The following is a 23,189-nucleotide window of genomic DNA, read 5'->3' as shown; positions in this document are numbered from 1 at the left end:
CTATCATTTTGCCTTCTCACAGGCAGCCGTAAGTCTTCCAGTGATGTGTTGTTGTGCGAAAAATTTTCTGTAACAGTATTCACATGTCTTGTGCATTCACACATGCAAGCAGCTTCAAGAGTTCATGTTTTCAAAGTTGGTTGTTACAAGGGTATGCTTAAGCCCTACCTTTTGAATCGCTTTGCCTTCTAGACAAAAACCTAAGTCTCAAGTGATTCCTTGGATTGAATTCAAATGTGCAGGTTTTTTTCAGATGTATATATATCCTTAAGAGTGCTGTAGGTACTAGCCTATGTCTCCAGGTGCCCTGTAGTTGTGCCTTATGTACTGTAATATTGTTTGAAGTGCACGAATCTTTAGTGTAAATAAAGGTACTTCAAAGTGATCAGTCTATCTGCGTTTGCTTGTTTTAGGGGAAGTTATGAGCAGGCACCGTGGCATGGAAGTGCGAATAGGAAAAAAATTCATTATATGAATAAAAATTAATTAGCGCAACGAAATGTCAACAATATTTAAATGGCGAGTCTGAAATCTCAATGCCCTCTCAAGTGGGCCACAACGTACTTTTCAGTGCTGTTCAAATAAAAACTCAACAATAGGTCAACAGAACTACCACAACGTCAATTAAAGGCCGGATCAATGGTAATCCAACAACCATACAACAAAATGAACACAACGAACTGTCTAAGCATCATTGACTTTCAATGGTAACTTAACAATTATTCAACATTGAGACACTCAGTGGTGTGTCAATTAAATTTCAGTGGCCAATATTCAAGAGCCCTCAGCCATCAACTCAATAATTCTACAACAAACTTCATAATTCCTCAATACAAAGCTCAACATTGACCAATTATATTTCAAAGCTTTCTCAATAATTTTTTTGTAAGGGAAGTGCTCTGTCTTTCTCCGTTCTTGTGTCTGGCGTACTTACTGGCTAGCTTCCTAGTTATTTTCCGCCATTGTGAGTCAACGGTCTGTCTGTACAGATATTTAAATACCATAGCTGCCCACCTGTTATCATCCAATTTCCTTAAGCGTTTCGCGTATAGGATTTTACTCTGAGCTTCCCGTGCTTCGAACGATGCCCAGCCCATATGCCCATATGCTGCTTCGTTTGTGATTTTCCCGTGAGCAACTAGAGCTAATTTTCCAGCATCTCTGTGATTTACTTCTAGTCTCGACTGAACTTCTGCCCTTAAGCACCTCAACTGAACTTCTGCCCTTAAGCACAGGACTACATTCCCGAAAGTATGCCCCGGCACTATTACTCCCTTCCAAATAGCTCTCAGTACCTCATACCTGTTGTACCCACACAATGCCCTATGTTTCATTATCCCGGCATCTCTTCGCCCTCTTGCTCTGAGAGACTGTTCATGCTTTTCCGCGTACATCTGCCCTTTGGTTATCCAAACCCCGAGATATTTGTATTTGGCCACTCGGTGTATTTATTTGCCTTGTATTGTAAGCTCCTGATTAGTTGTATCGTTGAAAAACATCCCACCGGACTTAGCTGCACTAAAACTAAAACCTAGACTGGCTCGTTTGTCGCCACTGTAATTAACCAGAGTTTGCAAATCTGCACGGCTACCTGCTAACAGTACAATATCGTCCGCATACATTAAACCCGGTAGTCGTTGCTCAACAACCTTTCCGCCTAATCTGTACGACAATTACACCCTAGATTGCTTCCTGTAATCTTCTTTCCATACTTATCATATAAAGCATGAACAGCATTGGTAATAGAGGACAACCTTGCCGTAATCCTTTGTGTACCTCGACAGTTGTCATACTCTTCATTCCTTCCCATGTTATTTCAAAATTATTTTCTAGATATATTTCCTGTAAAAAATCATTTACCTGATGACCGATACCTTCGTCCCAGTTTCTGAACGCGCCTCTGCTATATATGCAATACTAGCACACTGTACCTCGACAACACATCGTTTCTTCATTCGCCAGTATAGTGGACTCGATCACACTTGCCGCCCACATAGACTGCACCATTTGATGAAGAAATGACGACGACGAAATGAAGACGAAGAAATGACGCCACCGTGGTGGCGTCATTTCTTCGTCGGCGCCAACGCAGTAAGTCATCCGAATCGTGGCGCCAGTTAATGTACGAGAAACGACGTCGACGAAGGGCGCATCAGCGATTGTGAGTTGCTGAGTGGTTACAATTCTGAAAACTTTACGGCATTAAATTCACAGTCGGCACTCCAAGCGGCGCGAAGGAACACGAGTGGAAGCCACATGCGCGAAAATCAACACAACTAAATTGCGAATTAGCGTGGAGTAATGCATTCGTCAAAATGGAATATACACCACTTAGGCGGCACGAAACGTAAAGGGCCCTTTAGCATTTGCATTGATCACACGCCAGAAGAAGCGAAAAGAGCTTCTGTAAATCAAAATTTATGCTGCTGCTATCACGAATTCTTGCCTAAAAGGCGCTTTCGAAAAAAACCCGTGGTGCGCAGAGCGCCCCGTCGTCCGCCAACAACGGGCACGCAACAGCTGCTTAGTAGGCCGCTGTCGGCAGTCATGCGAAGAGTCGCGCAGGCAATGGGGAACCAGCGCTGGAGTTTTCACGGCGCCTGCAGCGCCGCCCTGGCGGTCAGAACGTGCACAATGCAGCCTCCCCCGTGGACGAAAATTGCGTTGCGTGCCCTTAAAGTCGAAGGAAAACAAAAGGGCGCCGACGATACTGTTGCGTATACAAGTGCCACAACTAAGTCGGGATGAGGGAGGACGTATCCTTCTGCGTCTTTCCATCTAAACCCTACGAACAAGAACGGAGGCGGCGTTGTATCCAAGCAGTCAGGCGAGCGGAGTAAGCTCCCGTCTTGTCGCCTTGTCAAGCGGTGTCGGGCCGGTTTCTAAATCAAATTTCGCGTGTATCCTTGGTTTATTCGATAGTGAAGACGGTCATATTTGAAGTAGTAGCTTAGCGCAAATATAGCCACGGACACAAGGAAGACAGACAAAGACAAGCGCCTTGTCTTTGTCTGTCTTCCTTGTGTCCGTGGTTATATTTACGCTAAGCTACTACTTCAAATATGGACGACCAACTAGCCCAAGAGTCAACTCTTCGTGAAGACGGTCAGCCATGGCAGACAGTACCAAACAGCAGAATCTGCAGTCGGTATTTCGTCGGAAACAAAATGAGCAATAGCATGCACCATCCGGCATATGTACCATTTTTCCTTCGCAATGCCACAGCCAAGCCCCTTCCAACGCCACCGCACCAAGTGAACGATACGAAAGGTAAAAATTATCCATTCATTGCCAAGAATTATGTGGGAGGGAACCTGCCATGTAATAACAGTTGTATGCGCATAGTGCCGGCGCACGCGCGACTAAGCCACCTATGTGTTTATAAAAATGCGCACGCGGATGAGGACTCGGCGCTGAGATGCATCCGGCAAATTTATGTAATTAGTGCTAAATGTAGCCAGGATTGTTACGGATCAAGCAGCGGAGCACTCAAACCTTTGCTTGCGCGAGTCAGCTGATGCGATAAAGCTTTCTTCTCCATTGACTGCTGTGGCGAAGTAACATCAGAATTTTTTATGTCTAGCCAGAGAAATATGGAATATCTTCAGGCCAACTAATACTTACGAAACCATAGCGCAGCACGACCGGAGCCATAAAAGCTAGATTTGCGAGGCAGGCAGCCACGCAAGCATGGCATCGATACACGACGCAACCGTTAAAGAATCACACGTGCTCGCCGCGACGCACTGTGAAAAATATATAAAGCTTAAAAAGCTTCTTTCGTCATTTCTTCACTTGATGGCGCTAGCTTCTTTACAAAAACTCCACTTGAAACGGCGCGAAAACGGAACATACGAACTATAATACGGCTGCGTATGTGTGTGTGTCGTCTGGTTGTGTGGCTGGAATATGCCGCGTTTCGTCGCCAGGGCGGCGTGCAACGCACTCTTTTCGACGCGCCGCCTATCCAGCGCTGGTTCCCCATACATCACCTCAATGCGAGAACCAATAGTGCGCGAGGGCGTCCGGCGGGAGTTGCACCGGCCTCCTCGCCCTCCTTTTTTTCTCTTGCGTGACGAATCACCCGTGGAAAGCAAAATACGCCGTCGGGCTGGCGGGGCCACAAGAAGCGCGCGCGGAGACAGTCAAAGGTGAGGGCGATAAGAGGGAGTTACGAGGGATGGTGAGGGGAGTGGAGTTGAGGTGGGGAAGTGCTCGGCAAGCGGGATCGGCGCGAGTGCGCGCGACTATCTGGAGGGCATGCATGGGAAATGGATTTTCGGGTTTGCCCTGCACATAGATAACACCAATTACCTCTGCCGCCGAAACAGGGGAGTTTCTCCCCGCTTATATAACCACTGCAGAAACCATATTTGCATTTACGAACCTGCACAAGAAGTGAAACATCAGGTGACAGTCACGGCGGTTGTGCCGTGTCCATTGGTGGTGAATGAAGCCGGCATCCCTTTTAAAGGTGTCGATTGGGTGATCACATGGGCATTTGATGACGTCACTCCGCGAGAAAGGTAGGCGTCACCCGCATCATCCACTTGCAGTCCGGCCTGACGGTCTAATGTCGAAGATGCGTGGTTCGTGAAACCCGTTCGCAGTCGCAGTGGCCTGCTGTACCCGTATAGACGTTGTCCATCAGGTGGAAAAGAAGCACCCGCCAGCGATCCGAGGCAAATGCATCCGTAGAACGTCTGCACAAGAAGCGGGATTTTAGGTGACATAGTCACGGTGTTGCTGCCGTGTCCATACTTAAAATGACCCCTGCAGACGAAAGCAGAGGCCAATTATTCCAGTACTAAAACGGAATGTCCAGCAATAATTGGAAGGCCGCAACAAGTCGCAAAGAATCATCACAGTCTGTATTGGATAGCCAATTTAACATTCCCTTGAGGACCCTTAGCAACATGTGGCCTAGGACTGCAGGAATTCGTCATCACCGTGGTAAACAAGTCCCGAAAAAAAATCCTCTCATGCCGACAATTTCTCCAGCGTTCTTGCTGACCCGCCACAAAACGACCAGAAGGGTGACTTCTCCTGAAAGACCATAGGTTGTCACGACTTGGCCTAAACAGTCAGTTGACACGGAGCTAAGAAGGCATGTGAGTGTCTAGGATAGGAAGCCAGTGTTTATCCCAAGGATATTAGGGCACCGATTGTAGTCGTTTACGTGGCAAAACGCGGTCCTCCTATGAAAAAGTTCTCGTGAATCCACGCCAGCTTCCTCCTCGTTGTGCCTTCAGCACGGCGGCCAGAATTTCTACACGCCCTTCAGGATGGCCCAATAACAACGCATCTCAACTTTTCCCATAAGCTTGCATGGATTCAATAGTCGCCTTACTTGCCACGTCTGAACACCGTCATTACCCATTACGTCAAGACGTGCCGGGATAGCCAGCGATACAGGACACCACCTTCACGATCAGCGAGATTGCTGCATCCGATCGGGCTGCCGTGCCTACGGTTTCACCATATTTGTACATATATGCTACAGCCCTTCCCAAACTCGACATCTGGAAAAAACTGATCGTCCTGGCCACCGATTGGGTTTTCCTCTGCAGCGAATCGAATGGCCTACTTAACGGTACCGCTGTAGAAGTAGCGACATTCTCCATTGAATAAATGATACGGCTTCATGGTACCCCCAGAAGTCCTCATCAACGAAACGTGAAATGCTTTAAGGCGGAATTTTCTCAAGCTATCCTGGAATACAGCCAGACAAGTCACTGACGGACGACCACTTACCAACCGCAGACGATTCGCCTTACATATATCGCCTAATTAACCCGCCTGCGGTCCTGTTATCTACGTACGTGGACGTCGAACAGAAAGCATGCGATGCCGTTCTTCCGTGCCTTACCTTCACTTACAACGCGGCAGTGCAACAAGCAACGCAGATCACAGCGTTGAACCTGGTTTACGGAAGGAACACGTCGAGGACTCTCGACGGCATGACGCCGCCCATCACTAACCATGAGACTCTCGTGTTCGCCACACCTGCCGCGAGCCGAAGCATGCCAACTCGCGGGTCTATGCTTCAAGTGTCAGCCCCCCAAAAGGCGAAAAGCCAACAGTACAGTTTTTGGCACTGCTACGTGAAGTACCAGCCCCACGAGCGTGCTTGGGGTGGGCACCCGATACGCCGATGAGGAAATGGTGAGAAGTTTTTGCACCGCTATTTCCTGCGCGATAAGATCATCCGACGTATTGGCGCAATGGACGATGAAGTCACGGCAGACGGCATTTCGGAATCGCCAGCGGCATTGCGCGCGACCGCAAGTCTTCCACGTGGTGCTCCTCGAGCATTCATGCGCCCGGCAAACGAAAATAGGGGCTTTCTCTCGCTTTGTTGCTTTGATGTTTTTTTTTTGTTTAATACAGGGGTTTTGTTGTTTTTTCCTCTTCGCTTTCGTGTTTGTTTCCAACATCAGGACGATGATCGTTAAAAGGCGGCATTCAGTCGTGTATGTTATTTATATGTATCCGGTCACCGCTTTTCGCCGGCCAAAGGAAGAGCACGCACCTGCAGGTACCGGAACTTCATGGAATTTATATGTAGTTCTATGTATGCACAAAGTTGATCCTATCAGCTACAATAATGGTGTTCAAGATGCTGGAAAGCGGGCTGTCGCCAGCGATTGCGGCAGAATGTTTGGCGTGTCTTTTACAGAAGCGGGCGCACATGGCCCTCTCATGAAATTTCGAACCATCGCCGACTATGCTCGCTTCTGCCTTTGCGCATGCCTGTTACTTTTTTTTCTGTGCACATGGTAGATTAATTAGGCGTTAATATTGTGATTCACAGTTTGCGCGGCTGTGTTTCCCACCGTCATACTACCTTGGCAAGAAATACAATTGGAAAATTTTTACACTTTCTCAAATTTGAAAAATTTGAGTAATACCTAATTTCCTATTTCTGCAGAAATTTTGCTATGTAAAAATTCCACCCAAAAAATAGTCAAAATTGTAATGCGGCCGCCTTCCTCACGAACATAATACGCAAAGAAATTATGGGTTAAAGAGAACCGTGGGCAAGATTTGTAGATTTTAGTGAGGAATAAAAATATCACAATGAAATATATTTGATTCCTAAATAGAAAGCGGTGTGCGCTAAGGTCACAGGAGACCTCGGCAAATCGTATTAAGTATTGTCATGTTATTAAACCTTAAAACACATACAGACGCGATTTCTCTAACTGTGTGACATGCTCAAGGAAACTCGAGTTTTCGGACATATGTTAGCAAAGTCGTTTAAGTCCGCCTGCAACGCTGTAAAGAAACCCGCAACCAAAGGTTTAACTTAATCTCTTTCTGACAGCATTGCATCCAAAACATCTAACGACGAAGCCACGATCGCAGGCATTCCTCTTTGGATCCGAAATTCGCTCTTCGAAAAATCTGATTGGTGCATCACGTGCCATTCCGGGAAATCGTCCATCGGGACGGAGAGAATTTTCAGCCGCTATGTTTCATTGCATCGCCTTCTCGATTTGCCCATGCGTCCTGTTTATATCAGAAAAGTTTGTGGAGCCCACCCTTAATTTTGTCGTATTCAAATGAAATTGAAAAGGAAACAAACGTTGAAGAAATTACAAGTCGCCGCTCCCAGAAGCCGACGCTGCAGAATCAGCAAAATACGCGTAATATTATTTCATCCGATCAACGGTGGCGAATGTGCGACATTACACTTCGTTTCGTATTTTTGTATTTCTACAAAATTCACAATCTACAAATTATTTCTACAAATTCACAGCCAGTCTAGTCCCTGCTTTGCCAGACCGACAGGTACGATATGTGCAACCTTAGGCGTCACGCAGACTTTAAACGTGGAATCTCCAACTTTGCGCATAAATTTTTGAATCTAAACATCAAGACTGAAAGTTGAAAAACTTGCTCTCATGAGCGAGAAGAATAAGGCGGATCAAGAGAATTACTATAAGAAAATTGGTAAACGCATCCCAAAACATAGCTAGAGTCAATGTCATCAACAATGTCATGATATTTACGGGGACATATCTTGCATACTGAATTAAGTTCGGAATATTTAGATAAAGATAAATTTAACCGAGCCAAACGGACTTATCTCCCTCTGGTCGCCTAATTTCGGAAAGAAGGGACACTGCATCTCCTCTTCACAACGTGCGTTTCCATGAACATGGACGACAGCTGTGGTGATAGCGACACGTCTTTCCTTTAGTCATATCTAACAAGCTGTGCATCTAAGAAATGAATGTTTACACAACAATATCGTGAAGAGGCATTTTATTTCCGGAGTCGCGGTCATGCAGAGTATGAGAGGGGTGGAATATCTTGACTCCGGATGCGCAGAAATTTACTTCTTGCCCGACATATCGGGAGCTTTGATTCCTCCAATAGCGCCACCGAGGCAAGAAGCTTCATTCGGAACCATGACGATCAATGCTGAAACGCAGAAGAAATCTATTTGAAATCTAATAACGGCATTTCTAACGAAAACCGCTCTGAAAGATCAGGTGTAATTTCTCTCAAAAGATCTGAAGCTGCATTTATATTTCTGAAGAAAGAATTTTAACGCAAACGTTCGCTTGTCCGAGGAAGCATTAAGCCGGACTCTATATCCATATCATCAGAGTCAGAGCTGAGGCCTCATTTTTACGGTCATTGCAAGGACACAGCCTCTCTGAGATACACTAAATAAATTTTCGCCGTTCAGAAGGGCCACTGGGTGTTTTTCTAGCTATCAGCGTGCCACGAGGCAAAGAGTTGCCGGAATGCCGTGGGCACTCATTTCCTGTTAAGACAGACCCCACCAAAAGCGGTGGGCGAATTCCAAATTCGGCGCACACATTTCTCGTATTTCGCGTTTACTTACACTTTATGTCACAGAATGCCTCTTTTAAGGCATGTCCAGTAAACAACGAAGTGTGGTCGCATGCAAAAGGCTTCAGTGCCTTAAGCTAATAATGGTTATGTCTACTCCAGTATAACTTGATTCCATGCATACAGGAGCGGAAGATTCTTTTATTCGCCATGTATTCCTTAGTATGAAGGCCGATCGAAGAGTCAAACTCAACGTGAAGAATATTAGCCTAAACTGTGCAGCAACTGTGAGGTTTATATTTGTACGTTGCTTACATTGTAAATTTAATGGTAGTGGTAGAGGTTTAGGTAATATATTGATTAGAAATGTGCGCCGTAATTTGGGCATACTTCTTTTACTTGCAAGGACTTATTAGTTATCAATGATCCCCCAATAACGTTGCAATGATTATAACTCAAATAGATACGACACCGCTGGAAAAATTCTTTGAATATGTCACTAGCATATTACAGGAAAAGCGAGAATTTGATCATAGTTCATGACTGCTCACTTCGCTATAACGTTCATACGGATACATTGCTGTTTTTAACTGTACATTGTTTTCGCATTAGAAGTATTACTTCAAAAAAACAGCGCCCCTGCAAGTGCCGAGCAAAGTATTTATTCTCATTACATAGGCGATTGTAAGCAAGCTACTTATTTTTCGTGTAGTCCTCGAGGTTCATTGAAATGGGAGTGCGCACGTTGTTCGAATATTCTCCGAGTTACATCGGTGCATAATGTCTGAGTGGAAAATATTAATACTTTTTTTCTTTAAGTGGATCAATGATGAGCATCAACATGTTCAAAAATTCTTGCTCGTCATTCATCTATCAAAAATCACAGGAAGATGCTGCGGGTTCGCAATTGTAGTGCACCATTTTGTTCCACCATATGGTGAAGAATAAGCAAAATATGAATACAATAGTCAATCTTTACCAATTACTATTGCGGCAACCACCAGAAGGTCCACTCCAAACAGACGGTTCATGTTGATTTGCACTGCAGAAAAATATGTGGTGTAACAACAGGAGTTAATTTTTTCTCATACGAAAGTACTCCAGCGCTACTTTTTAGACGAAGCACAGGAAGACTTGTCGGAACAGCCACCGACGGGATGCACCCGTCAAGTCGAGGCTTTTTGTTTCCTCGTCTAAAGGGTTGCGCTGGTCTACTATTGTATGAAAGAAAAATTATGCATCTGCAGCTAGGCGTGCAACGTGTTTTGTTAAGTGAAGCATGTGAGTTGAATAGGTAAACTGCACTGGCTTCCGTTTTATAAAACTCCTATGCTGTACGCTGACAGCAATATCGTATTTGCAATAATGAAGTCCCGCAAAAAAACCTAAAATATGGTTATATTTATAATTTTATTCCATACAGACCAACCCCTTTTCCTTGGCACCCTACATCGCATGCTCTAAAGCTGGTAGCGCTGTTCTACAACATGTCATGCACACATGCAGTTTCACCCTCTTTATTCTTTAAATTAGACGAATGCGGCCTACACTAGGATTGTTGTTTTCAAGTCATTCTGCTAATTTATACTCTGAGTATTAAACAGAATATTTTGTATTAGCCTTTACTAGCTCTATTTCATCGCAACCACTTTTTTTATGGTATGAGACCGCTGTCCCATGTGTAGGCGTGAATATGCTTCTCTATCACAATCCCTATGAGTCTTATGAAATTTATCCAAATCTAAAAAAGTATTGTTCACAAATTCAGAGCACATAATTTTGACCATTCAGTCTCTTGTCCTCTTTGATAAAAATCTTAACAAAGTGATAGATCTTCCAGTAAAGTCTGGTGAGCGCAGCCATGTTGTATAGAAACATTGAAATTGAGTCTCATGGTCGCAATATCAATTTACATTTCGTTAAATTTAGGCAGAACATCTGTCAAACAGAAAGTTTTATATGGAAACTGTGAATGTTTCATTTGTTGTAATGACATGTACCATGGGACATTTTCGTCAATTTTCGAGAACATATGTAACAAAACCAGTAAACCTAGGTGCTGCACTGTGAATGAAGCTTAGGCACCATGAAGAGCCCGCGATAAAATATTGAACAAAATTTAACTAAAAAGAGTGACATGCTCACCAGTGGGTCTTGCAAGCCTGAGTCTGAAACGTTGCTCGGTGAATTCAAAAAGGTTGAGCTCTCCCTTATATACTGCAAAATCTATTTGGGGTGCTTGGTTTTTGCAGCAGTGTCGAATAAAATAATTGAAAATACAGAAATGCTATTTTTCGGCATGTTTCTTTGACGTATGTTTGACATTCCTACAACAGCGGTCATTTGAAAAACGTCGTACATGAAATATAAGAAAGCAACAAAAGAAAGAAAGAAATATTCCATGCGTCAGTACTGCACTTTGAAAAAACTTACAATGCCGGAGGGATAATTTCAGTTATTGCTCCTCACGTCCAGTGGTATTCCATTTTATCCAATTAGAGAGCAAGGACGTGCATCACTGGGCCGTTGGCACATGTTTGCCTTGTATCCTTACCTTTGTCAAATGACACTGAGTGTATTGCAGCTTGAACCGAGGAACGATTCAATCACAGCATCATTACTTCCTCTCGATCAAATATATATATTTCCTTCTACACTACCGGTTCACCCGCCATTCAACCGCTTTTGAAATTATTTGATATCTTCTCTATGCTAGCGACAACACAATGCGAGAGACCATTTGTAGATAGGCATGAAATATGCTCGCTTGTCAGGTAGATTCATTGACAACAATTTTAGGTTTTACTGTGAACATAGAAACAACCAAACAGGCAGATCTGCAGTAGACAGCAGCGACCCAAGGAAGCCATGTAGTAGAGCCAGCATTACAGACAATGACTATGTACTGTAATACGCTCAGAGAAGTAGGCTTTTCTATACGGCGCATCGGTCTCATTACCGGCGTCAAATAGTCAAATGCATTTAGTGATGACACAGAATCCACAACGCTGAAACCTATGGAGATCACTTTTGTAAAGAATGAGAAAGCATCAAATTTGTGACCACAATGTGAAGTTCGTGATGATCACACTAAGCTGTAAATAACAACGATATTATCATGATTAACAATGTGCTGGCAACTTCATCATGTCCAATCAGCTTACATATCCTGCTTACAGCAACCCACATAGGTCGTGATATATCGGCAAGTCGAAATATCACGACTTCATTTAAATTTCGAGTGGTCCTTAGTTACTCTCATGTCGTAGGACGCTAACCAAATAATCAGTTGACATTTTGACATATTCTAAAGCCCTTACTAATATCTCAGAAGATAAAATAGCAGGCGTTATTGTGAATCGCGACGTCAGCTGGATTCCGCATGTCCTATACATGAAGAACAAACTCGTTTTTGTGGACATATCTTAGAATTCGTAGTGGGAAAATCGTGGGGACCGACCATGTGCTCCATGCTGCATGTATACACGAAACTTTTTCTCGGGTTTTTGCGATACAGTCTTCCTCTTTTGTCCAACAAAGGCAACACTACTCTCCTTGCACTGCCCACCGTACAAGCCCAAGCACTCCGGACATCTCTTGGACTCCCGAGATGTTCGACAGCTGCAACTATTCGCATTGCACATGAGCACCCGATCACCACTCATATCATCAGTGAATTGCTAACAGCGCACATTAGACACCTTTCTCGGCTACCATCCCACTCTTTAGCTGATTTGCCCGTGCGAAGAACACAGGCCATATTATATGGCATTTTGGCGAGACATCATGAGTCGTTACCATCTGCCTAGCAACATCACAATTCTACGATGGAATTCACCGGGTTTCACCAACTCAAGCTTACTCTCTCGACCTTAAAGTGCTACTTCTCCTCGTACAATACACAACGGAAACGCTTCACTGCTTAGTGCGGCCAGCCGGGAGTCATCGGCTACAGCGCATTACGGCGAGGCCTGAAAACCAATCCATGTTGCCAACGGAAGTGATGCCTTGTAAAGAAGGATACTTGTGTGTGTGACATTCTGCAAAAAAAAACCTTGGCTTAAGGCATTGCTTTGCTGCATGTCACAGTCATCGGCCGACAGAACCCGCCTTGAAAGGTGTGGCGTTTGTGGGATGAGGAGAGATGAGGAGGCAAATACCTCACTTCGTCCTACCGTAAACCTAAAGACGGGTTTTAAAGCGCCCCAGTAGATGTGGCAATGATTCCTTTGTTGGACAAGAGCAACCGCATTCAGCACCGTATAGTACCATTGGCAAATTCAGTGCTAACTAATGCGATTCCCTTCACATGACATTTTCTTGAAACTCACACGTATGGCTTAGATTGGAATTTTTGCTGACTGGCGCAGAGGAAATAAATAGTTTTGTTCGATTATAGCTGAAGAGGCCCTTGGCTCAATAAAAGCTGCCTAGTTTCCTGACTTGCCAAGTGCCACGAAGCTGTCTCTGTGGAAATGTAGCGATGTCGCTTAAACTCAGTATCAAGGGAACAATTTCAGAATGGATGAATCAATAAAATAGGATATAGAAGCTACTAAATGTACTGTCTGAATATTTCAGCCTAAATTATGCCTGGTTTTTAGTTGCTGCCACGTTGCGGGACGCTTGCAAAATAGTCAATTTACTTTCTGACAGAAATTAAAACCCCTATTATCTGTCTCAGAAAAAAATAAGCAGGAGTTGAAGACGGTTGTGGAACATGAGATAATATACGTTTATGGAAACCCTTGCAGAGAACATGCCGTGGGCTGCAACCAAACGTTTCAAATAAAATATATATTGAACACCGTGCAAGATACATTAATAATGTTACGGTGTTCGGTCGCCAGGGGTCTCATGACTGGACAATGTGTGTAATAACACGGCGTCCTGCGCCGGGTTTTTATTATCTTTTTCAACAGTTTCACTAACGTGAGCCGGGGCAACCTGTATCCAGAGAATAGCTTGTGCTGCTTCCTAAAGGTCCGCTTAGCCTTAAGGCCAACTCTGGTACCACTGATGCCAAAAATAAAACAAAGGATTGCGGGTGATTGCGCCATAGAAAAATAAGGCTGTGCTGTACAATAACCAGAGGTTCACAACACGATGTACTTATAGCATGAAAATTGTACGAGGTCTTCAGTCGCAGAATGCAGTTGTAATTGCGTATCAAGCTGCAGGCGTATTTTTACAAGCGCTTTGTGTCTAAAGCACTGGAACACTCAAATGAAATTTTCTCATTTCTCTTCCGTAATAGCCTAATGGCGTAAAAAGTCCGTAATAGCGTGTGGTACAGCATCACAGTGCCTCAAGCGCAATCATACATCCTCTTCTCCTGAAATTGATGCCTGGTTTAAACATGTGGTTCTACAAAGCTATCTTCCATTATACATTTACTATTTTTGTAGTTTTATAGTGGCGCATCTTGGATGGCAATACAGTCTTTTAAGGAAATTTCTAATCGCGCAGCGAATGGGGTGTTTTACAGACGAGTTCCTATTCGAGGCGGACGCACTTTTTCATTAAGAACACGAGGTTTAGAATAGTAATGAAAAACAATGTAGTAATTACCTTTTTACTAGGTCACTATGGGCATTTGGTAAAGTAGCGAAAGTACCTTATTTGAAATATATAACGTCGAGGCAATATCAAATCCCAGCACCTCGTGACGACAAGCGCGAGGGAGTTTGGAACGGAAGGTCTCGACCAGTCGTGGAAGTTACTGATGCGTCACAGTTTACCTCGCAAGGATGCGCGCCTTTGTGTCGTGCATAGCCAGAAAGATCTTCCAGGTTATTTTTCCACGTGTGTGTGTGTTCTTGAGGTTGTTATTCGTGGTGAATAAGGCGGATCGTTGTGCTGCTGAAGATCATATGCATATTCACAGTTATATATTTATATACCCGTACAAAAAAGTATTGAGAAGTCACTGAAGTATCGTTGTTCAATGTTGAGTTTTTATTGAGGAATGATTGAGAGTTTGTTGGAGAATTGTTGGGTTGAGTATTGAGGGCTCTTAAATATTGGCCACTGAAATTTAATTGAAACTGCATTGGGTATCTCCATGTTGAATTATATTTAAGAGACCATTGAAAGTCCATTGTGCTTAGACTGGCCCGTTGTGTTCGTTTTCTTGAATGGCTGTTGGGTTACTATTGATTCTGTGTTCAACTGACATAGTCTGTTGACCTGTTGTTGAGTTATTATTGCCACAGCACTGAAAAGTAGATTGTGGCCCAGTTGAGCTGACATTGAGATTTCAGAAATCGCCATTGAAATATGATTGACATTTCGTTGGGCTAGTGGATTTTTATTCATATATTGAAATTGCTTTGCTATTCACACTTGCATGCCCCGGTGCTTGCTCATAACTTTCACAAACACAAACAAAAGCAATGGAGAGACTGATCAATTTGAAGTACCTTTACTTACACTAAAGATGCGTGCCCGTGAAACATTATTACAGTACATAAGGCACCACTACATCGAACCTGGAGACATAGGCTAGTACCTCCACCACTCTTAACAGTGTAAATACATCTAAAAAACCTATACATATGAATTCAATCAAAACGATCATTGTTGGCTTCACTTACGACTTGAGTTTATGACTAGAAGGCAAAGCGACTCAAAAGGCAGGGCTTAAGCGTACCCTTTTAACAACCAACATTGAACAAATGAACACTTGAAGCTGTTTGCGTGTGAATACACACAAGACATCTGAATACGTTACATTAAAATGTTTCGCACACTAACCCATCACAGCAACAGTTACGGCTGACTGTGAGAAGGCAAAATAACAGACTTGACACGAATGACTTCACGTAAATATATACAAGCTTTAGCACACGTCTTTCACCGCGATTAAAATTTAATGAAGTACCAAAGTAGACTTGTCTGAGCTTTTTGTCTTCGAGATGCATATATTTCCATTGAAAGTTTTGTTAAAAGGCTGTCTTGTCAGAAAGAAAAGAGCCCTCTATGCTGGAAAACAGTTCTGTATCCAAGCTTCGCGATTAATAAAGTACAAAGGCAATAAATGAATAATGGAACATAACCGTGCGGAAGCATGTAATTAAACCAGCCATAAATTTCAGTACAACGGGATGTATGCTGGGTTGGATGAACTGCCATGCTCTAACCTTAGCTATTACAAACTTCAAGTGATATTAGAAAATTTCTTTTGAGAATTGCAGCGCTGCAGACACAAAGAGCTAAAAAAATATGCCTAAAGCTTTGTACTCAATCAATACTTTGCAGTTCGCGACAGAGTACTTTCTACATCTTTCAGGCTACAGCAAGTACATGGTGCTTTCAATGCCTTGTGATGAAAACGACAAGATTTTTTGCTATTGCTCACTGATTGGCAATCTTTCAATTTTTTCTTTGTATTAGCGGCACGAAAGTTAGGCCCCAAGCTACTTGGATCTTAAGCAAATGTCGCAAGCTAACCTCTCTATATTGAGTGGCACGGCTCAAATTAGTCAATCTTTTCAAAAACAACAAGAACAAAAAATTTATTTCTTCATAACACAGCGCAAGAAGCCATGTTAACACATACGGTGTCAATACTCTAGAAGGCAAATTATTATTCACAACTGATAGGTAAGCAGATGAATCTCGCTGCACTATATAACAGGGTGTCTGAGCTAATGTTAGGGAGCTTGAAGATATGAAAATTCCACGAAGCTGGACAGAACCAAGGTAATGTTGTTTGCTGTGCGTTGTTGACACTCCAATTAATATTTATGCCGCCTAATTAAGTTATTATTCTTAATATTTATTAAGTCTTAATGGTAACTTCCGAATATTCTAATGCGATGAAAACTGTCATGGGGGTATTGTAAAGCCATATGAAAAACTCCGTACACAGCTTTCTGTTGCTCAATACGTGCTACACTAAAGTGTTTTTCCGAGCGTGAAAGAAGTGCGCAAAGGCACCCAAAATTGCCGCGCGACTGGCCGCTCGTGGCACTTTGCTTGTATTCACGAGCTTCCTTTACGCTAGGAAAAACACTTTTAAGCAGCACGTATTGAGCAACAGAAAGCTATATCGCGAGTTTTTCCTGTCGCTCTACAATTCTGTCATTGACACTTTTCATGTAAGTATATTATTTGAGAGGTTCACGAAATTATTGAAGCTAATTAAGGAATTGGACGGAATGAAAGAATAATTTGATTATCTCCGTGCTTCGACAAACAACGTTACCTAGATTCTCTCATGTGACGTGGCATTCTCATATATTTGCACGCTGGCTGAATTCAGCTAGTGCGCGCTGTATAAGCTCCGTAGACATGATGAAGCAATGGTTGCTTGCACTTTGTTAGCCTTCAGATTGTGCTTTACCGCACCGTGGTCATCTCAGACTTCACATTGCGGGGGCAAGAAGTGCTTTTTATTCTTTACAAAACCGACTTGAATGGTTCTGAGCGATGCGCTGCTCTCATCTGTTGTCGCTGGCCTACCCAGGATATTCAATTAATTTTAAAAGCCGTTGAATGGCGGATGCACCGACAGTGCAAAAGTTTTATGTTTTATAGAGAGGAAGTAACGATGTTGTGATTGAATCGTTGCTTGATTCAAGCTGCTATACACCCACTGTCGTTTTTCAAAACTAAAAATACAAGGCAAACATGTGCCAATGACTCAGTGACGCACGCTCGCGCTATCTAATTGAGAAAAATCGAAAGTTAGCGGACGTCGGGAGTGACAACCGAAACTTTCCGCTCAGCATTGTTCTTTAAAAATGTAATACTGACGCATGGAACATTTTGTTATTTCCTTTATTTCGTTATATTTTGTGTACGACCTTTTTCAAACGATTGCTGTTGCTAAGGCTATGTCATCTATACGTCACAGAAACATCCCGAAAATTTTCCGTTTCAGTATACTGAGTTATTTTATTTGACACAGCTGCAAAAACGAAGAACCCCGTATAGATTTTGGAGATATAAGGGAGAGCTCCACCTTTTGAAGTTTACCTAGCGACGATTCAGGAGCTGGCTTCGACAGACTCACTGGTGAGCATAACATTTTTGTAGTTAAATCGCGTTCAATATTTTATCGCGCTCTCTTGATGGCCACTAAGTTTCATAGACAGTGCAGTTCCTAGGTGTACCAGTTTAGTTAAAAACGTTCTTGAAGAATGAATAAGATGCCCCTTGGTATACCTCATTGCAACATATAAAACTTCCATAGTTTCCATACAAAACTTTATGTTTGACAGGCACTCTGCCTAAATTCAACACAATGTATGTTCATATTGGGACCTGTGAGGCTCGATTTCAAAGCTTCTATGCAATATGGCTCTGTTGGCCGGAATATTACTCGAAAGCATATAACGCTGTTATTATTTCTTTAAATGAGAGAAAGGCACTTAAGGGTCAAACTTATGTGCGCTCTATATGAGAACGATATTTTTGTACATGTGGGAGAATTTGGAAAGACTCATGCGGATTGTGATAAAAAGGTTTAGGGACACCCTAACTTGGGACAATGGCCTTTTAAGAAAAAAAGTGGTGCGATGATAAATAGCTATTCAAGAAGAATACAAAATAACATGTTTAATACTGAAAAAAGCCGGAAATAGTTGCATGGCTGGAAAATAGAAATCCTAGAGTAGTCTCTATTTTTCTAATTTAAAGAATAGAGATGGTGAACTCCATGTTGCATGCGCGGTTGTGGAACATCATTTTCAGGTTTATAGATTGCGGAGTAGGGTGTCGCGGGAATGGGCTTGGTCTGTCTGACAGAAAATATAAAAGCAACCATATTCTCTGTTTTTTACTGCACTCCAATGATGCAAATACGATATTGGTGCCGGCGTTTAGCGTAAAAGGTTTATAAAACTGGAAGCCAGTGCAGCTTACCTGTTCAACTAACATGGATTTGCTTAACAAAACACGTTGCGGGGCTAGCTCGCGATGCATATATTTTCTTCCATACGATAGTAGTCCAGCGCGACTTTTTAAACGACACAGAAACATTTGGCTGGACGGGCGCAACCCGATAGCGCCGGCCCCATCATGTATTTCTGTGCCTTCGTCTCAAATAGTAGCGCTGTATTACTTTCGTATGAAAAAAAATGCCTTATATTGTGACACGACATATTTTTCTGCAGTGCAAAGCAACATGAACCGTTTCTTTGGTGTGGATCTTCTGGTGGTTGCCGCAATCGTAATTGGTAAGATAGCATATTGTATTCGCAATTTGCTTATTATTCTCTTAGTGGCAAAGCAGAATTATACACAATAATTGCGAAACCGCAGTCTTTTTGTGATTATAGGTAGATGAAGGACGCGCAAAAATGTTTAAGGAACCCGTTGATGCTTGACATTGAGACACTTAAAGGAAAAAAAGTAGTTTAACCTTTTTTCTTTCTGGCATCACGCACCGGTGTAATTTGGATAATATCCGCGCAAAGCGCACGCTACATCTTAAATGAACCTCGAGGACTACACGAACAACAAGCAAGCTGGCAATCGCTTATGCTAGGAGAATCAAATGCTTTGCCGGGTGCTTGCACAGGCGTGGTTTTTTGAAGTATAACTTGTAATCTTAAAACAATACAGGGTGAAAATACCAAAGTATCGCTATCAACTTTATCGTGAACCTAGCCATTACGTTGTGTGATCAAAGCTTTGCTTTTCCTGTAATTTCATAGTGACATATTAAAACAAATTTTCTACCAGCGTCGCATCTGGTTCACCTTTATTTAGTGAACCTTTGAAAATAAAAGATGTGTGCAAAAATATCGCCTACATTTTTAATAGAAATATTACCTAAACCTTAACCACTACCACTAAACTTACAATGCAAGCAACGTAAAAATGTATAGCTCACGGTTGTGGCACACTATAGGATATTTTTCGTCACGTTCACTTTGACTCTTCGATGGGCTATGATACTAAGTAATATATGGTCAAGAAAATAATGTTTAGCACTTGTAAGCTTGGTAGATAGGTTATACTGGAGCGGAAATAAAGGTAATTAGCTTAGAACACTCAAGCCTTTTGCATCCGACCAACTTTGTTGTCGAATTTATTTGACATGCCTTAAAATAAGCATTCTGTAATATAAAATGCAAGTAAAAGCGAAATCCGAGGAAGATGTGCGCCGTGTTGTGAATTCGCCTAGCGCTCTTGGTGGGCTGGGAGTCTTAACAGGAAATGAGCGCCTACTGCTTTCCGGGAACTCCTTGTGCATTGGCACACTGAGCAAGACAAACACCCTGTGGGCGTTTTGAAGCGCGAAAAATTTATTGGTGTGTCTCAGAGAGGCTGTGTCCAGGCAGTGAACGTAAAACTTATGCCTCAGCTGTGACCCAGATGATAAGGATAAAGAGTTGAGCTTGATGCTTTTTCTGAGAAGCAAGCGTTTGTTCTCAAATTCCTTCTATAAATATATACACGCAGCTGCTGATCTTTTACCTGAAATTACACCTGATTTTCTATAGCGCTTATCGTCACAAATGTGGCTATTACATTTCAAACTGCTTTCTTCTGCGTTTCAGCTTTGATCGTCATGGTTCCGAATGAAGCTTCTTGCCTCGGCGGCGCTATTGGAGGAATCAAAGCTCCCGATATGTCGGGCAGGAAGTGAATTACTGCGCATCCTGAATCAAGATACTGCACCCCTCTCATGCTCTGCATGACCGCCTCATCTGCAATAAAATGCCTCTTGAAGACATTGTTGTTTAACCATCATTATATAAGTACAGCTCGTTAGATATGGCTGGATGAAAGGCGCGAGCTGTTCTGTTTAGTTTATGAAGTCGCTATTCACTACGCTGTCGTCCATGTTCATGGAAACGACCGTTGTGAAGAGGAGACGCACTGTCCTTTCTTCCCTTTGGGAAATTAAGGCGACCAGGACTCAGACATTTTGAGTCTGTTTGGCTCTTTTCTGTTTCCCTTTATTTAAATATGTCTGATTTAAGTAATTGTACGAGATGTGTCTCTTTAAACTTCATGATATCATTCATTGCATTGATTGCTTCGATAGTTTAATATGCGTTCAACAATCCTTTTTTTATAATGATTTCCTTGATCCGCCTTATTCTGGTCGCTCATCGTAGAGCGAATTTTTTACTCTCAGTCTTGATGTGTCGATTCGAAAATTAATGAGCAAAGTTACAGATGCCACGTCTAGAATCTCCGTGACGCCTATGGTTAGATATACCGTACCTTTGGGGCTGTCAAAGCAGGGACTGGAGCAGGCTAGTGCTAGATTGTTAATTTAGTATAATTATATAAATACAATAATACGAAACAAAGTGTACGTGGCATATTCGCCAGCATTGATCGAGTGAAATAAAATTACCCGGGTTTTCCTGAATGGGCAGTGTCGGCTTCTACAGGCGCCAACATGTATTTTCTTCAACGTTTATTTTCCTATTAATGCGCCAACATTAGATGGGCGTTTGAGCAAATTTTGTTGCATCAAACAGCAAACACGGACCAATCCTGAAGGCAGTGCACTGTAACACAGCGGCTCAAAGAAATTCCCGTGGTGATGGAAGAACGTGAGAATTTTACATGTAACGCACGCGCCAGATGCTTCGAAGAGCGACATTGTGGAACCAATGTGGAAGGCCTCCAATCGTGGGTTCATGGTTAGTATTTCTTGGGATGCGCTGCTGTCCGAGAGATATTATCGCACACCATCGCTCGTGCATTTTCCTTTGACATTACGTGTGGATTTCCACGACAATACCAATATCTGATAAACATCTTGAGGTCCCTTGAGCATGTCACACTGTCAGAGAAAGCGCGTCTGTAGATCTTTTAAGGTTTACTGACGTCACAACATTTAACTGGATTCTGCAAAGTGCCGCGTGACGTAAGCGCACACCATTTTCCATTAAAGCAACAGATATACTTCATGCTGATATGTTTAAATTTCGCTGACGGAAAGAAACCTTGCTTACGGTTCTCTTTATTCCATTCCTTCATTGCATACTGTGCGTGCTAGGAAGGCTGACACATTGCAATTCTGAATAATTGTTTCGGTGTAATCTTTACATAGCAAAATGTCCACAGCAATCGAAAACAAGCTCCGACTGAAAATTTTCCGACTTTGAGAGAGTGCAATAAGTTTTCCAGAATTTATATTGTTACGGGGAGGTCGGTTGTATAGACAGACTATATTTACAATATGTATACAAGCAGAGTCAATGTGGTTAAGATGTCTGAACAGCCACAACATGCAGAAGCAAGTGTTTCGCGATCTTCATCTGCTTTCTCTTCTTTTATCCTCCGGTAACAGTATTGTCATGTTGTTGTGACAGTGAGGAACACAGTAGCGAAAACTGTAAATCCCAAATCTAACACCCAATAATCGAATTGCAACGGGGTGTTCACCTAGCAAAAGGGTCACTAGTTATAGGTTGTAGCGCTAGGCTTAAAACAGGTCGGCGCTATATCGTAACAGGGAAGCAAGCACTTCTCGTCGTCTTCTTTTTTCACAAGCACACCAGCACCATGCCCACTGCCCAGTGCCTTCAGTACAATCACTCCCCACCGAAAGAGTAGCCATCCTGGCGACCTAAGGACAGGGGAACACAGGGGGGTCATGGCACTGCTTGAGCCGGGAGACGTGGACAATTTCCTGGCCCCGACGACGCTGGTCGGAAGGCGTTTCAATTGGCTCGATGAGGTAGTTGACTGCGGATGTTTGTTTAAGTACCCGATAAGGACCGTGGTACTTGGAGAGCAGCTTGGACGAAAGGCCTGGAGGAGTAGAGGGCACCCACAACCAGACCAGCGAGCCAGGCGCAAAGCACGTAGCCGTAGATGATGAATCGTGGCGAAGCTTTTGGCGCCACTGGTCCTGGGATGTGAACGAACGAGCGAGCTGGCGACATTCTTCGGCGTAAGCAGCCGCTCTAGAAACAGTCGTCCACTCCGAGGCATCTGGCCGATAAGGTAGAATCGTGTCCATAGTGCATGAAGGTTCGTGTCCGTAAAGGAGAAAGAAAGGGGAGAACCCAGTGGTGCTTTGCGTGGCGGTATTGTAAGCGTAGGTGACGAAAGGTAGAATGCGATCCCAATTCGAGTGGTCAGATGAAGCATACATGGCCATCATGTCACCAAGGGTGCGGTTGAAACGTTCTGTCATCCCATTAGTTTGAGGATGATATGCCGTGGTAGTGCGGTGAATGGTGCGACACTCCTTTAGCAATGCTGCAATGACGTCTGAGAGGAAAACGCGACCGCGGTCGCTCAGTAATTCGCGAGGTGCTCCATGGCGTAAAATCAGGTTTTGAAGGATAAAACTGGCGACGTCTTTTGCTGTGGCAGATGCTAGGGCTGAAGTTTCAGCGTACCGCGTGAGGTGGTCGATAGCAACAATAACCCAGCGGTTGCCGCTTGGAGTGTTG

The 23,189-nt window shown here is 43.2% G+C and overlaps 2 long non-coding RNA genes across 2 annotated transcripts; one reads left to right on the top strand and one right to left on the bottom strand.

The window, feature by feature from the left end:
• Positions 1–8,256: 8,256 nt before the first annotated feature.
• Positions 8,257–11,088, bottom strand: LOC129384667 (uncharacterized). The gene is made up of 3 exons (XR_008612344.2): positions 10,954–11,088; positions 9,788–9,850; positions 8,257–8,430 (listed from the first exon to the last, which is right to left on the bottom strand). It is a non-coding gene; the product is annotated as an uncharacterized lncRNA (long non-coding RNA).
• Positions 11,089–17,736: 6,648 nt separating this feature from the next.
• On the top strand, positions 17,737–20,495 carry LOC129384669 (uncharacterized). The gene is made up of 3 exons (XR_008612345.2): positions 17,737–17,829; positions 18,930–18,992; positions 20,322–20,495. It is a non-coding gene; the product is annotated as an uncharacterized lncRNA (long non-coding RNA).
• Positions 20,496–23,189: the final 2,694 nt, after the last annotated feature.

The sequence above is a fragment of the Dermacentor andersoni genome, chromosome 6 (genome assembly GCF_023375885.2).
Source record: "Dermacentor andersoni chromosome 6, qqDerAnde1_hic_scaffold, whole genome shotgun sequence".
Classification (NCBI taxonomy): Eukaryota; Metazoa; Arthropoda; class Arachnida; order Ixodida; family Ixodidae; genus Dermacentor; species Dermacentor andersoni.
Note: the sequence above shows the minus strand (reverse complement) of the source record. Positions and strands in the feature narration are given on the sequence as shown.